Source organism: Bombina bombina, chromosome 4, assembly GCF_027579735.1.
Source record: "Bombina bombina isolate aBomBom1 chromosome 4, aBomBom1.pri, whole genome shotgun sequence".
Classification (NCBI taxonomy): Eukaryota; Metazoa; Chordata; class Amphibia; order Anura; family Bombinatoridae; genus Bombina; species Bombina bombina.
In genome coordinates, this window is record NC_069502.1 from 1112708336 (window position 1) to 1112725225 (window position 16890).

General features: G+C 41.6%; 1 protein-coding gene and 1 non-coding gene across 7 annotated transcripts in view; both read left to right on the forward strand.

Annotated features, from left to right (window-relative positions):
* TRAF5 (TNF receptor associated factor 5) overlaps positions 1–16890 on the forward strand; it is a 319757-nt gene that overhangs the window by 118301 nt on the left and 184566 nt on the right. The window lies entirely within an intron of this gene.
* On the forward strand, positions 7461–7567 carry LOC128658579 (U6 spliceosomal RNA). Its single transcript, XR_008402253.1, has one exon. It is a non-coding gene; the product is annotated as a U6 spliceosomal RNA (small nuclear RNA).

Sequence of the window (16890 nt, forward strand, 5' to 3'; positions counted from 1 at the left end):
TTTACAAGCCCAAACCCTCATCTAAAATAAAAACCCACCTAAAAAACCCCATAAAAAACACCTATCACTAACCCCTGACGATCCACTTACAGTTTTTGAAGTCCCGCTTGAACGATCTTCATCCAGGCGGCCTCTTCAATCTTCATTCCGGCTGCGAAGTCCTCATCCAAGCGGCGAAAAGTCTTCATCCAGGCGGCCTCTTCAATCTTCATCCATCTGATTTGAATCAGCCAATAGAATGAGAGCTGCTTAAATCCTATTGGCTGATTTGAGCAGCCAATAGGATTTTAGCAGCTCTAATTCCTATTTTCTGATTAAAATTTTTTAGCCAATAAGAATGCAACGGACGCCATTTTGAAATGGCTCCCTTGCATTGAAGATTCAGTGTACGGCGGTGACCGTATGAAGAGGATGCTCCGTGCCGGATGTCTTCAGGATGGACCCACTCCGCGCCGCCAGGATCAAGAGAGAAGTTGCCACCTGGATGAAGACTTCTCACCGCTTGGATGAGGACTTCGCCACCTGGATGAAGATTCCTCGCCGCCTGGATGAAGATCGTTCAAGCGGGACTTCAAAAAACTGTAAGTGGATCGTTGGGGGTTAGTGTTAGGGTTTTTTTAAGGGTTTTTTGGGTCGTTTTTTTTTTTTTTTAGTTTAGGGTTTGGGCTTGTAAAAGAGCTAAATGCCCTTTTAAAAGCAATGCCCATCCAAATGCCCTTTTCAGGGCAATGGGCAGCTAATGTTTTTTTTAGAGTTAGGTTTTTTATTTTGGGGGGTTGTTTGGGTGGTGTGTTTTACTGTTGGGGGGTCTTTGTATTTTTTTTTACAGGTAAAAGAGCTGTTTAACTTAGGACAATGCCATACAAAAGGCCCTTTTAAGGGCTATTGATAGTTTATTGTAGGCTAGTTTTTTTAATTTGACAGGTAAGTTTTAATTTAATTTAAGATAGGAAAATTGTAATTTTAATCTAAAGTTAGTGGGGGCGTTAGGTTTAGGGATTACTAGTTTAATTTGGTTTATTGCGATGTGGGGGGATTTTGGTTTAGGGGTTAATAGTTTACTTTAGTATATTTCGTTGTGGGGGGGCTTGCAGTTTAGGGGTTAATAGGTTTATTATAGTGGGCGGACGGCAGATTGGGTATTAATAATATTTAAATAGTGTTTGCGATGCGGGAGGGCGGTGGTTTAGGGGTTAATACGTTTATTAGAGTGGTGACAATGTTGGGGAGCGGCGGAATAGGGGTTAATATTTTTTTTCATTGGTGGCGATATCGGGAGCAGCAGATTAGGGGTTAATAAGTTTAATATAGTGTTCGCCATGCAGGAGGACCTCAGTTTAGGGGTTAATATGTAGTTTATGGGTGTTTAGTGTACTTTGTAGCAGTTTAGTTATGAGTTTTATGTTACAGATATGTAGCGTAAAACTCATAACTACTGCTTTTAGATGGCGTTACGGATCTTGGCAATTTAGGCTGTAACGCTGTTTTTTTAGCCAGAACGCAAAACTCGTAATACCAGCGCTATGGGAATCCCATTAAAAAACATAATTTTTAAGAGTGCGTAACTGACGTTGCATAACAGGCTAAAAGGCTTGCGGTACAGCTATACCGACAAGACTAGTAAAGGTTGCGTTGCTGTTTTAACGCTGAAAATACCGTATTTTCAGCGTTAAAATACGAACGCACAGGCTTGTAATCTAGCTGAGTGTGAGTTAGTGCAGCATACACTGACTCACATCACTGAGAGGCAGCCAGAAGGAGCTATTGATATGATCAGAGGTGCAGATCAAATGCTTCCCCACTAGAGTACCAGGGAGGAAATACTTTTTATTTAATATATAGCAGGTTCTGAAATATATTAAAGGGACACTGAACCAAATTTTTTTCTTTTGTGATTCAGAAAGAGCATGACATTTTAAGCAACTTTCTAATTTACTCCTATTATAACATTTTCTTTATTCTCTTGGTATCTTTATTTGAAATGCAAGAATGTAAATTTAGATGCCGGCCCATTTTTGGTGAACAACCTGGGTTGTTCTTGCTGATTGGTGGATAAATTCATCCACCAATAAAAAGTGCTGTCCAGAGTACTGAACCAAAAAAAAGCTTAGATGCCTTCTTTTTCAAATAAAGATAGCAAGAGAATGGAGAAAAATTGGTAATAGGAGTAAATTTTAAAGATGCTTAAAATTGCATGCTCTATCTGAACCACAAAAGAAACACACACCCCACTACCACTCAACTGGACCCCCAGGGATTTGATATTAATTATATACAGTATATATATATATATATAAAATATATATATATTATATATATCAGTTTTGCTATGTGTGCAATTTATATGTGTTTTAATCTGTGTGTGTCTGTATGATTTTGCGATTATCTGTGTGTAAGAATTTGATTATATGTGTTTGAATCTGTGAGTGTCTGAATTTGTGATTGTGGGTATCTGTGACTGTATGTGGTTTTGTCTGTGAATGAGTATATGAATCCGTTTGTGACTGAATCTGTAAATTTGTGAGAAACACCATTCATACTGACATTACACACAGAAAAAAGAGAAATCACATTCACTGACATTGTGCTCACACACAAACACTAATATTACACATACAGTGACATTAACAAACACTAACATCACACACACAAAAATACATACGGACAATGCAAACAAAACTAATGTTATTGTTATTATTATAAACATTAGCTCCTTATGGTGATTATCTGCAGATGAGCTAGTTCTTTTGTTTAACCTCTTCATAACAGTGATTTACAAAATACACAACTGTCACTAACGCCTAGATTTAGAGTTCTGCGTTAGCCGTCAAAACCAGCGTTAAGGGGTCCTAACGCTGGTTTTGGCCGCCCGCTGGTATTTAGAGTCAGTCAGGAAAGGGTCTAACGCTCACTTTCCAGCCGCAACTTTTCCATACCGCAGATCCCCTTACGCCAATTGCGTATCCTATCTTTTCAATGGGATCTTCCTAACGCCGGTATTTAGAGTCTTGGCAAAAGTGAGCGTTAGAAATCTAACGACAAAACTCCAGCCGCAGAAAAAAGTCAGGAGTTAAGAGCTTTATGGGCTAACGCTGGTTCATAAAGCTCTTAACTACTGTGCTCTAAAGTACACTAACACCCATAAACTACCTATGCACCCCTAAACCGAGGTCCCCCCACATCGCCGCCACTCTAATAAATTTTTTTAACCCCTAATCTGCCGACCGCACACCGCCGCCACATACATTATCCCTATGTACCCCTAATCTGCTGCCCCTAACATCGCCAACACCTACCTACACTTATTAACCCCTAGTCTGCTGACCGGACCTCGCCGCTACTCTAATAAATGTATTAACCCCTAAAGCTAAGTCTAACCCTAACCCTAACACCCCCCTAAGTTAAATATAATTTAAATCTAACGAAATAAATTATTTCTTATTAAATAAATTAATCCTATTTAAAGCTAAATACTTACCTGTAAAATAAACCCTAATATAGCTACAATATAAATAATAATTACATTGTAGCTATTTTAGGATTTATATTTATTTTACAGGCAACTTTGTATTTATTTTAACTAGGTACAATAGCTATTAAATAGTTATTTACTATTTAATAGCTACCTAGTTAAAATAATTACAAAATGACCTGTAAAATAAATCCTAACCTAAGTTACAATTTAACCTAACACTACACTATCAATAAATTAATTAAATAAATTAAATACAATTATCTATAATAAAATACAATTAAATCAACTAAACTAAATTACAAAAAAAACAAACACTAAATTACAAAAAATAAAAAAAGATTACAACAATTTTAAACTAATTACACCTACTCTAAGCCCCCTAAAAAAATAACAAAGCCCCCCAAAATAAAAAAATGCCCTACCTTATTCTAAAATAAAAAGTTAACAGCTCTATTACCTTACCAGCCCTTAAAAGGGCTTTTTGCGGGGCATGCCCCAAAGAAATCAGCTCTTTTGCCTGTAAAAAAACATACAATACCCCTCCAACATTACAACCCACCACCCACATACCCCTAATCTAACCCACCCAAACCCCCCTTAAAAAACCTAACACTAAGCCCCTGAAGATCTCCCTACCTTGTATTCACCCAGCCGGGTATCACCGATCCGTCCAGAAGAGGATCCGAAGTCTTCATCCTATTCGGCAAGAAGATGTCCTCCAGAGGGTCCAAAGTCTTCATCCTATCCGGCAAGAAGATGTCCTCCAGAGGGTTCAAATTCTTTATCCAGGCGGCACCTTCTATCTTCTTCCATCCGGAGCGGAGCGGCTCCATCTTGAAGCAGCCGGCGCGGATCCATCCTCTTCTAACGACGTCCTAAGTCCGAATGAAGGTTCCTTTAAATGACGTCATCCAAGATGGCGTTCCTCGAATTCCGATTGGCTGATTGGATTTAAGGTAGGAAAAATCTGATTGGCTGATTGAATCAGCCAATCAGATTCAAGTTCAATCAGATTGGCTGATCCAATCAGCCAATCAGATTGAGCTCGCATTCTATTGGCTGATCGGAACAGCCAATAATAACATGAACATGTCTACCAGTCCGGATGTCCTCTTCTTGCTGGATAGGATGAAGACTTCGGACCCTCTTCTGGACCTCTTCTTGCCGGATAGGATGAAGACTTCGGACCCTCTTCTGGACGGATCGGTGATACCCGGCGGCGTGGTGAAGATAAGGTAGGGAGATCTTCAGGGGCTTAGTGTTAGGTTTTTTAAGGGGGGTTTGGGTTAGATTAGGGGTATGTGGGTGGTGGGTTGTAATGTTGGGGGAGGGTATTGTATGTTTATTTAAATGCAAAAGAGCTGTTTTCTTTGGGGCATGCCCCACAAAAGGCCCTTTTAAGGGCTGGTAAGGTAAAAGAGCTGTTAACTTTTTATTTTAGAATAGGGTAGGGCATTTTTTTTATTTTGGGGGGCTTTGTTATTTTTTTAGGGGGCTTAGAGTAGGTGTAATTAGTTTAAAATTCTTGTAATCTTTTTTTATTTTTTGTAATATAGTGTTTTTTTTTTTTTGTAATTTAGTTTATTTGATTTAATTGTAGATAATTGTAGATAGTTTAGTTAATTAATTTATTGATAGTGTAGGGTTAGGTTTAATTGTAACTTAGGTTAGGATTTATTTTACAGGTAATTTTGTAATTATTTTAACTAGGTAGCTATTAAATAGTAAATAACTATTTAATAGCTATTGTACCTAGTTAAAATAAATACAAAGTTGTCTGTAAAATAAATATAAATTCTAAAATAGCTACAATATAATTATTATTTATATTGTAGCTATATTAGGGTTTATTTTACAGGTAAGTATTTAGTTTTAAATAGGATTAATTTATTTAATAAGAGTTAATTTATTTTGTTAGATAAAAATTATATTTAACTTAGGGGGGTGTTAGTGTTAGGGTTAGACTTAGCTTTAGGGGTTAATACATTTATTATAGTAGCGGCGAGGTCCGGTTGGCAGATTAGGGGTTAATACTTGAAGTTAGGTGTTGGCGATGTTAGGGAGGGCAGATTAGGGGTTAATACTATTTATTATAGGGTTTTTGAGGCGGGAGTGAGGCGGTTTAGGGGTTAATACATTTATTATAGTGGCGGCGAGGTCCGGTGGGCAGATTAGGGGTTAAGAAATGTAGGTTGGTAGCGGCGACGTGGGGGGGGGGCAGATTAGGGGGTAATGCATATAATATAGGGGTCGGCGATGTTAGGGGCAGCAGATTAGGGGTACATAGGGATAATGTAGGTTGCGGTAGTGTATGGAGCAGAAGATTAGGGGTTAATAATAAAATGCAGGGGTCAGCGATAGTGGGGGCAGCAGATTAGGGGTTAATAAGTGTAAGGTTAGGGGTGTTTAAACTCGGGGTACATGTTAGGGTGTTAGGTGCAGACTTAGGAAGTGTTTCCTCATAGGAAACAATGGGGCTGTGTAAGGAGCTGGACGCTGCTTTTTTGCAGGTTTTTTTTCAGCTCAAACTGCCCCATTGTTTCCTATGGGGATATTGTGTACGAGCACGTTTTTGAAGCTGGCTTCGTCCGTAAGCAATGCTGGAATTTAGAGTTGCAGTGGCGGTAAATATGCCTGTACGCTCCCTTTTTGGAGCCTAACGCAGCCCTACAGAGAACTCTAAATACCAGCGTTGTTTAAAAGGTGCGGGGGGAAAAAAACACGCGTAGCTAACGCACCCCTTCTAACGCAAAACTCTAAATCTAGGTGTAAGTGTTTTTTAATATTACTGCATTTATTTTAAAAATATATATATTTCAAATTCCCTACCGTTTCTCACCCGACTCCTCCCTACCCCTACTTCCATGTTCTGCTCTCTACCTTGCTCAAAAGCTCGTTCCCCATTCTGAAGTAACTGCGACTCTAACTGTGGAAAGCAGCATTGGCGATAATCGTATAATATACGATAATTGTATAATGATGCGGTTGTAAGTAAGAAGCCTATGACGTAACTGGTGATTCCCCCAAGTAATCAGGACGCATGCTCATAACGGGAGCGTGCACTGTTCTCTAGAACAAGGAAAACAAATGGCGCATGCGCAGATGATTTAAGGGGCGGGTGACATCAAGGGACGGACACCTAACGGCCAGAATTTCAATTGGTTCCCCTAACAACGGGATCAATAGATTGAAAAAAAATATTTATATACGGGTTGAACTATCGGACGTTAATAAATTGGACTTGTAAGGCTGATAACTTTATTTCTACTCACATATATAAGAACTGATGAAACGTGTATTGATTTTACACAATTGATGCTATACTGGATAGAGGGTAAGGTAACTTTACCATCACTTTAAGCCTTTGGCTGGGGTGTCTTTGCCTCCTCCTGGTGGTCAGGTTCTTAATTCCCACAAGTAATGAATGAAGCCGTGGACTCTCCTCCCATTAAAGGGACATAATACTCATATGCTAAATCACTTGAAACTGAAGCTGACAGGAAAATATCACCTGAGCATCTCTATGCAAAAAAGGAAGATATTTTACCTCACAATCTCCTTAGCTCAGCAGAGTAAGTTCTGTGTAAAAAGTTATACTCAGCTGCAGCCCAGCTGCAGGTAAAAAAAATAATAAAAAAAATGAAGAAATGAACAGCAGCCAATCAGCATCAGCAGTTCTGAGGTCATGAACTCTTTTACTGTGATCTCCTGAGATTTCACTTAACTCTCATTTCATAGCAAACTTCCTTACACTGAATAGGGAAAAAACATCCATACTGATATGCTGCTTAGAAGTCCTTTACAATGGGATGTGGCTACTGAGAAACTTTTGAGGTAAAATATTTTTCTTTTTTACATAGAGATGTTCAGGTGATATTTTCTAGTCAGCTTTTTACAGCTATGCTGCATCACTTTCAAGTGTTTAAACATTTGGGTATTATGGCCCTTTAAGATGGAAATATATATATAAAAAAAAAAAAAATAGGTGCTCGCTTCGGCAGCACATATACTAAAATTGGAATGATACAGAGAAGATTAGCATGGCCCCTGCGCAAGGATGACACGCAAATTCGTGAAGCGTTCCATATTTTTCTGTTGAATAAAATGTTAAACAAGTTGAAAAAAAAAAAATAGGTAATGTATGACCAAGCATGATGTCACAGACCTTAGCAGTAATCATCTCAGTTTAAGAAAGATTACATTAATGAGTCTGTATACATAAAACAGGGTAACATAAAATGAAACATAATAGAGTCTTAAGGTCACTTAAACTATATATATATATATATATATATATATATATATATATATATATATATATATATATATATATGTTACATAGGACCATATATGATCTAGATTGTAAGTTCCCACAGGAATAGGGCCCTCAATTTCCCCTGTATTTGTAATTGTTTCTCCGTTGTACTTTTATCCTTGTACCCATGGGCAGCGCTGCGGAATCTGTTGGCACTTTATAAATAAAGAATAATAAAAATAATAATAATATGATGTCACCTAGATTACTAGAAATCACCTCAATATCAGAGAGGTTACATTAAAAAAAGGTAACATGAAATAAATATCTTAGTGCTCTAAGATCACTTAGAAACAAATGCATATCTATCCTAGTGTTATATCAGTGAGAGCAAGAACTGCCTGCTCCGGTTCAACAATAAAGGTCAATGTTCCAATTCGAACCGGAGCGTCATGGTCATGTACAGTATATACATTGTGCTTAACAATAAATTCCTTAAGCGCCCTTTCTAAATATAGCCCACAATCCAACTAGTGGGACGACACTAAAATGGGGAACGCTATAGTAGGGATTCCTGCTCTAGGCACATTAAAGTGGCCGCCATTATAAAGGGACTGATTCCTCCCAAGGTGAGGAAATTAATAAAAGCCAGAATCCCTACAGTGCAAACAGGAGCTCCGGTATCAGTAGGAGAGCACCAGAGGGGTCCTAATAATTAGGCCAAGTTATAGCCCAATAAATGTTCTGCTCAATAGTATATGATATCTCCTAATAAGGATATAACTAAGAGTCCCAGACCCCCTCTAAGGGAATAAGATACCACCCGGTCAACTCTCTTCTGAGCAGTCCCTTGATGAGCCCACTAAATAAAATAAGTAAAGGCAAGGTTTACCCTCCAGGGTCTCTGCTGTGGAGCAGACACAGCACCTCCAGGTTTGCCAGCTTCATCCAACAACTGCCAGGGACCTGAATAGAAAGGAAAGCAGTGCAAGTGTAACACTGGTTGCCTGATGGGGCAGGGGTGTAGAAATGTAAAAAAAACTACTTGTCCAAAAGACTAAAATGGGAGCCCAATCTACTTGCCCCTCATGATCTACTTGTCCTGATACACAAAATAATTTTACTTATATTTAAACAACTAGGGCACCTAAAGAGAAATACTGAATAAATGAATCAATTTGTCCTGATCTGGGGAACACATATGCCTAGGATTTCAATATCTTGGGGGAATTCTGGGCCTAATACTTATTGTACACTATTTCTTTTTTTTTTCTTTAAAGATAAAAGTGGCCCTCAGGTTAGAAAGGCAGCATATAATGTGCACCTGCAGTGAATGAGACACTTACACCTAGATTTAGAGTTTTGCGGCCAAAGGGGTGCGTTAGCTACGCGTGTTGCTTTTTCCCCGCACCTTTTAAATAACGCTGGTATTTAGAGTTCTCTGAAGGGCTGCGTTAGGCTCCAAAAAGGGATCAGATTGAGCTTGCATTCTATTGGCTGATCGGAACAGCCAATAGAATGTGAGCTCAATCTGATTGGCTGATTGGATCAGCCAATTGGATTAAACTTGAATCTGATTGGCTGATTCAATCAGCCAATCAGATTTTTCCTACCTTAATTCCGATTGGCTGATAGAATCCTATCATCCAATCGGAATTCGAGGGACGCCATCTTGGATGACGTCACTTAAAGGAACCTTCATTCTTCGGGAGTCGCCGGAAGAAGAGGATGGATCCGCGTCGGCTGCTTCAAGATGGTCCTGCTCCGCGCCGGATGGATGAAGATAGAAGACGCCGCCTGGATGAACATGTCTACCGGTCTGGATGTCCTCTTCTTGCCGGAAAGGATGAAGACTTCGGACCCTCTTCTGGACCTCTTCTTGCCGGATAGGATGAAGACTTCGGACCCTCTTCTAGACGGATCGGTGATACCCGGCGTGGTGAAGATAAGGTAGGGAGATCTTCAGGGGCTTAGTGTTAGGTTTTTTAAAGGGGGTTTGGGTTAGATTAGGGGTATGTGGGTGGTGGGTTGTAATGTTGGGGGGGTATTGTATGTTTATTTAAATGCAAAAGAGCTGTTTTCTTTGGGGCATGCCCCGCAAAAGGCCCTTTTAAGGGCTGTTAAGGTAAAAGAGCTGTTAACTTTTTATTTTAGAATAGGGTAGGGCATTTTTTTATTTGGGGGGGCTTTGTTATTTTTTTAGGGGGCTTAGAGTAGGTGTAATTAGTTTAAAATTCTTGTAATCTTTTTTTATTTGTAATTTAGTTTAGTTGATTTAATTGTAGATAATTGTAGATAGTTTAGTTAATTAATTTATTGATAGCGTAGTGTTAGGTTTAATTGTAACTTAGGTTAGGATTTATTTTACAGGTAATTTTGTAATTATTTTAACTAGGTAGCTATTAAATAGTTATTAACTATTTAATAGCTATTGTACCTAGTTAAAATAAATACAAAGTTGCCTGTAAAATAAATATAAATCCTAAAATAGCTACAATATAATTATTCGTTATATTGTAGCTATATTAGGGTTTATTTTACAGGTAAGTATTTTTTTTTTTAAATAGGAATAATTTATTTAATAAGAGTTAATTTATTTCGTTAGATAAAAATTATATTTAACTTAGGGGGGTGTTAGTGTTAGGGTTAGACTTAGCTTTAGGGGTTAATACATTTATTAGAGTAGCGGCGAGGTCCGGTTGGCAGATTAGGGGTTAATACTTGAAGTTAGGTGTCGGCGATGTTAGGGAGGGCAGATTAGGGGTTAATACTATTTATTATAGGGTTTTTGAGGCGGGAGTGAGGCGGTTTAGGGGTTAATACATTTATTATAGTGGCGGCGACGTTGGGGGGGGCAGATTAGGGGGTAATAAATATAATATAGGGGTCGGCGATGTTAGGGGCAGCAGATTAGGGGTACATAGGGATAATGTAGGTTGCGGCGGTGTGCGTTCGGCAGATTAGGGGTTAAAAATTTTTATTAGAGTGGCGGTGATGTGGGGGGACCTCGGTTTAGGGGTACATAGGTAGTTTATGGGTTGTTAGTGTACTTTAGAGCACAGTAGTTAAGAGCTTTATGAACCGGCGTTAGCCCAAAATTCTCTTAACTCCTGACTTTTTTCTGCTGCTGGAGTTTTGTCGTTAGAGTTCTAACGCTCACTTCAGCCAAGACTCTAAATACCAGCGTTAGAAAGATCCCATTGAAAAGATAGGATACGCAATTGACGTAAGGGGATCTGCGGTATGGAAAAGTCGCGGCTGGAAAGTGAGCGTTAGACCCTTTCCTGACTGACTCTAAATACCAGCGGGCGGCCAAAACCAGCGTTAGGACCCCCTAACGCTGGTTTGGACGGCTAACGCAGAACTCTAAATCTAGGCGTTAGCGACTACATAAATTTACTATTTATAGATAATTTGTTGTCTTCAATACCGGTTACATTTACCTTCACTTTAAATACCTCCCCCACTCCCCTCATCCCCCAGTCATTCTTTGCCTTTCGTCACAGGAGGTTGGCAGAGAAATGTCGGAAGATTCGGAGTAGTCTCTTATGGAGGGTAGTACTCTTTGGAACAGGACTGGAGTTTTAAGTAGTCCTGTCAGCCTCTCAGTGAGAGCATGGATGAAAGTTAGAGTCCGGAGATGCAGGGAGAGTCTTTCTGCGAAACCATCCCGATTCAGATTAACAGCTCCATAAGCAATCAGCGCTGACGAGTTTCGCTGCCTGCTTTCTGCACTCAAGTCCATGTCAGGAGCGATGCTACTACCCTGTCACACTTGAAAGGCCTGTTCCACGGCATAGATTCTGGTAAGATCGTTTCATTTATACACATATGATAACGCAAGAAGACAGGTTCTGTATAGAATCAAGGGTTAATATCCTCAGAAGGGGTTTATTGAACAGGGGGGGATTTATGCATAATATTCTATTTTGTGTTTTATGCTGCGACATGTGTGAGATGAGGCTCTGTCTATGTGTGAACAGTCAGGTTTCCTTAGGGAGATATCGACGCAGCCTTTTTTTGTCGCGTTTTCTCTTTAGTGTAGGGGCGGTCCTGCATGGCCCTCCATGTGACCGGTGTGGCCTCTTTAACTTCCTCTTTCTTGAACCGGCGGTTGCAGGAGAAAAAGCGGTTTCTCTGTGGTCCGGGTCATAGGAGGTGGTGAGTGCCCCGTTCATTGGGGTATAAAGGTGCCATTTAATTTCTATCTAGTCCGTAATAAAGGCGCAAGCTATGGAGGACTCTGATATGTTAGAGTGTAAATCTAATACCTGTGTTTATTGTGAGGAGGTTCCGGTTGATCCACCTGCTCAACTATGTTCCACATGCTTTGATAAAATTGCAATATCTAAAAATAAGATTTTTAGTACAACTGAGCCGTCCACCTCTGAGGGTTCTCCGTCCCGCGAGGTGCATTCATCTCCGATTACACATGCAGCTCCCCAGGGCCCTTTGGCCGCCAGATTTCACTGATCAGTTACAAATGGCAGTCTCTGGGGCCTTCAATGCCTTACCACGCCCTGCTAAGTGCAAGCGAAAGGTGAAACATAGCTATCTGTCCCAGGGGTCATCTACTCCGTTGGATATCTCTGATAGATTATGCGCTGATTAAGACGACTCCGACTCTTCGGAGGACACTCTTTCTGGGTCGGAATCGATGACATCTAGACCTCCAACTGCAGAGGAGCCAGATTTTAAGTTTAAGTTGGAGCATTTGCGCTTTCTGCTAAAAGAGGTGCTTGCTACGTTAAAGGTTCCGGAACCGAAACTGCCGGAGGAACCTTCGATCCCTAAGCTAGATAGGGTTTAAGAGGACAGGGTGGTGCCTCAGACCTTCCCGGTCCCCGTTAAGATGGCTAATATTATTAAGAACGAATGGGAGAAACTTGGCTCGTCCTTTTCTCCCTCTACTTCTTTTAAAAAACTGTTCTCCGTTCCGGACTCTCAGCTTGAGCTGTGAGGGGGCCATCCCTAAGGTGGATGGTGCTATATCCACGCTCGCTAAGCGCACAACTATCCTGCTCGAGGATAGTTCTTCGTTCAAGGAGCCCATGCATAAAAAATTGGAATCCATGTTGAGAAAGATGTTTAAGCTCACAGGGTTCATTTCTCAAATGGCAGCGGTGGTCACTGCAGTGGCTACAGCCGCTACCTACTGGTGTGATGCTCTGTCAGCAATGGTCGAGGTGGAGACTCCCCTCAAGGAGATACAGGAACAAATTAAGGCCTTAAGGGTAGTTAATTCATTCATCTGTTATGCAAATATGCAGATTATTCACCTGAATGCCAAGACATCAGGTTTTTCTGTTCTAGCCCCTAGGGCTCTGTGGTTAAAGTTGTGGTCTGCTGACATGACTTCCAAGTCTAGATTACTATCCCTCCCATGTCAGGGGAAAGTTCTTTTTTGTCCAGGCCTGGACTCTATTATATCCACGGTCACGGTTGGCAAGGGTGCTTTCGTAGCGCAGGATAAGAAGAATAAGCATAAGGGTTCTACTTTTCGTCCCCTTCGTTCGGACAAGTCCCAATGCCAGCAGCCTGCCGCAAAAACCGAGCAGTCCAAGGGATCTTGGAAGGGGTGGCCCCGATCCATCTCTGGATCACGTAGGGGGCAGACTATCTCTTTTTGCGGAAGCTTGGAGGAGAGACGTTCAGGATCCTTTGGTTCTGGAGGTCATCGCCCAGGGTTACAGGATTGGGTTCAAGACTCATCCGCCCAGGGACAAATTCCTCCTGTCAAACTTATCATCAAGACCAGAGAAGAGAGACGCCTTTCTAGAGTGTGTGAGGGATCTCTCCTCTCTCGGAGTAATCATACTAGTACCTCTAGCAGAAAGAGGTCTGGGGTATTATTCAAACCTTTTCGTGGTCTCAAAGAAGGAGGGCACGTTTCACACGATTCTAGACCTAAAGTGCCTAAACAAGTTTCTGTCGGTCCCATTATTCAAGATGGAGACGATCAGGTCTATTCTGCCCCTAGTTCAAGAGGGACAGTTCATGACTACAATAGATTTGAAGGATGCTTACCTTCACATGCTAATCCACAAGGATCACTTCAGGTTTCTAAGATTTGCATTTTTGGACCAACACTTCCAGTTTGTGGCCCTACCGTTCTGGGAGCGCTGCTCGCAGAGGCAAGATCCAGAGGTATTGCAGTGGCACCTTATCTGGACAAGATCCTGGTCCAGGCTCCGTCCTGCAGTCTTGCAGAGGACCATTCGAGGGCTCTTTTTCCTTCCTTTGATCTCATGGATAAATGTAGGAAAGAGTTCCCTGGTTCCCAGCAACATAGTGGAATTCCTGGGCATGATAATAGATTCCATATCCATGAAGATATTTCTGACAGATCAGAGACGTTGCAAGATTGCATCCAGCTGTCTTGCCCTTCAGACCTCCTCAAGGCCATTTGTGGCCCGGTGTATGGAGGTGATTGGGCTCTTGGTATCCAGCATAGATGTCATTCCATACTCCAGGTTCCATCTCAGACCTCTTCAGTTGTGCATGTTGAGACAATGGAACGATGATCACTCAGATCTATCCCAACAGATCTCTCTAGATATCCGAATGAGGGAATCCCTCTCTTGGTGGATCTGTCTGGGCCAACTGTCCCAGGGGACTTGCTTCTTGAGACCATCCTGGGAGATTGTGACCACGGATGCAAGTCTGTCAGGATGGGGAGCTGTTTGGGGTGCCAGGAAGGCACAGGACAGGTGGACTCGAGAGGAGTCGCTTCTCCCAATCAATATTATGGAACTTTGAGTGATCATCAATGCTCTGAGGGCTTGGCCCCTCCTGGGGTCGTCCCGATTCATCAGATTCCAGTTGGACAACATTACCTCCTTGGCTTACATCAACCATCAGGGGGAATGAGAAGCTCCCTAGCCATGAGGGAAGTATTTAGGATTTTGGAATGGGCAGAGACCCACAACTGTTCGCTATTAGCGATCCACATTCCGGGTGTGGACAACTGGGAAGCGGATTTTCTCAGCAGACAATCGTTTTATCCGTGGGAATGGTCTCTCCATCCCAAGGTGTTTGTGGAGATCTGCAACAGATGTGGGACGCCGGAGATAGATCTCATGGGTCCAGACTCAACTTTAAGCTACCCAGATACAGGTCGCGGTCCAGGGATCCCTAGGCAGAGCTGATAGATGCCTTAGCGGTGCCTTGGGACTTCAACCTAGTCTACATTTTTCCATCATTGCCACTTCTACCTCGAGTAGTGGCCAGCATCAAGCAGGAGCAAGCTTCGGCTATTCTGATTGCTCCGCCGTGGCCGTGGAGGATGTGGTTTGCGGATCTGGTGGGGATGTCATCGTCTCCTCCATGGAGGTTACCTTGTCGCAGGAATTTGCTGGTTCAGAGTCCCTTTCTACATCAAAATCTCAATTCTCTGAGGCTGACTGCGTGGAGATTGATCACTTAGTCCTAGCCAAGAGAGGTTTTTCTGAGAGAGTGATTGATACTCTCATTCAAGCCAGGAAACCGTTTACTCATCGCATCTATCATAAGGTGTGGAGGACCTACTTGTCCTGGTGTGAGGAACGTGGATATCTGTGGCATAATGTTAGGGTATCCAGGATCCTGTCCTTCCTCCAGGATGGGTTGGAGAAGGGACTTGCCGCCAGTTCCTTTAAAAGGACAGATTTCGACTTTATCTGTACTGTTACACAAGAAGCTTGCAGAGCTTCCTGATATTCAGTTCTTTGTCCAGGCTCTGTCTAGGATCAGGCCTGTTTTTAGAAATTCTGCTCCCCCTTGGAGCTTAAACTTGGTACTTAAGATTTTACAGAAGGCTCCGTTTAAGCCTATGCATTCGCTTGACATTAAGATTATTTCCTGGAAGGTTCTATTCCTACTGGCTATTGCATCGGCACGCAGAGTCTGAGTTGGCGACCTTGCAATGTGAGCCTCCTTACCTGGTTTTTCACTCTGATAAGGTTGTTCTTTTCACTGGGTTGGGTTTTCTTCCCAAGGCTGTTTCAAATCGTAACATCAATTAGGAGATAGTAGTTCCTTCCTTGTGTCCTAACCCTTCTTCTTCAAAGGAAAGGTTGCTTCATAATTTGGATGTGGTTCGAGCCTTGAAGTTCTATCTTCAGACCACAAAATAATTCAGACAGACTTCATCTTTATTTGTTGTGTATTTGGGAAGCGCAAGGGGTAGAGGGCCTCTTCCACTTCCCTATCTTTTTGGTTGAGGAGCATTTTTCGCTTGGCCTACGAGACAGCGGGACATAAGCCTCCTCAGAGGATTACGGCTCACTCTACTAGGGCTGTGGCCTCTTCATGGGCCTTTAAGAATGAGGCCTCTATGGAGCAGATTTGTAAGGTTGCAACTTGGGCCTCCTCACATACTTATGCTAAATTTTACAAATTTGATGTCTTTGCTTCGGCGGTAGCAGCTTTTGGGAGAAAGGTTTTGCAGGCTGTGGTGCCCTCAGATTAGGGTCCGCCTCCTTTTGCCCTCCCGACTTTTTCATTCAGTGTCCTCTAGAGCTTGGGTATTTGTTTCCCACAAGTAATGAATGAAGCCTTGGACTTTCCTTCCATGAAGATGGAAAACAAATTATGCTTACCTGATAATTTCATTTCCATCTGTGGGAGGAGAGTCCACGGCTCCCGCCCGTTTCTCCGGTGGGCGGACCTAATTTTAATTTTGTTCTTCTGGCACCATTTATACCCTGATATTTCTCCTACTGTTCCTTGTTCCCTTGGCAGAATGACTGGGGGATAAGGGGAGTGGGGGAGCTATTTAAACCTTTGGCTGGGGTGTCTTTGCCTCCTCCTGGTGGCCAGGTTCTTAATTCCCACAAGTAATAAATGAAGCCGTGGACCTTCCTCCCACAGATGGAAATGAAATTATCAGTTAAGCATAATTTATGTTTTTATACATATGTCTTAATGATTTTAGGTATATGGATTCAAGGTTGTAATCTCCCTTATATTGAAGTGATTTCTCCTTATATCTATGACATCGGAGATCATGGGACTACAATATGTTTTCTTTCTTGTTCTTGTATATCATCATAATATTGGGATCTCTCTCATACGGAGGTGATCTCTTCTAATATCTGGGTCAGGACTCTAACATGTTTAGTTTCATGTTTCCCTAGTTTTTGTTTATAATGTCTCTCCTTTTGAGCTGATTTCTGTGACA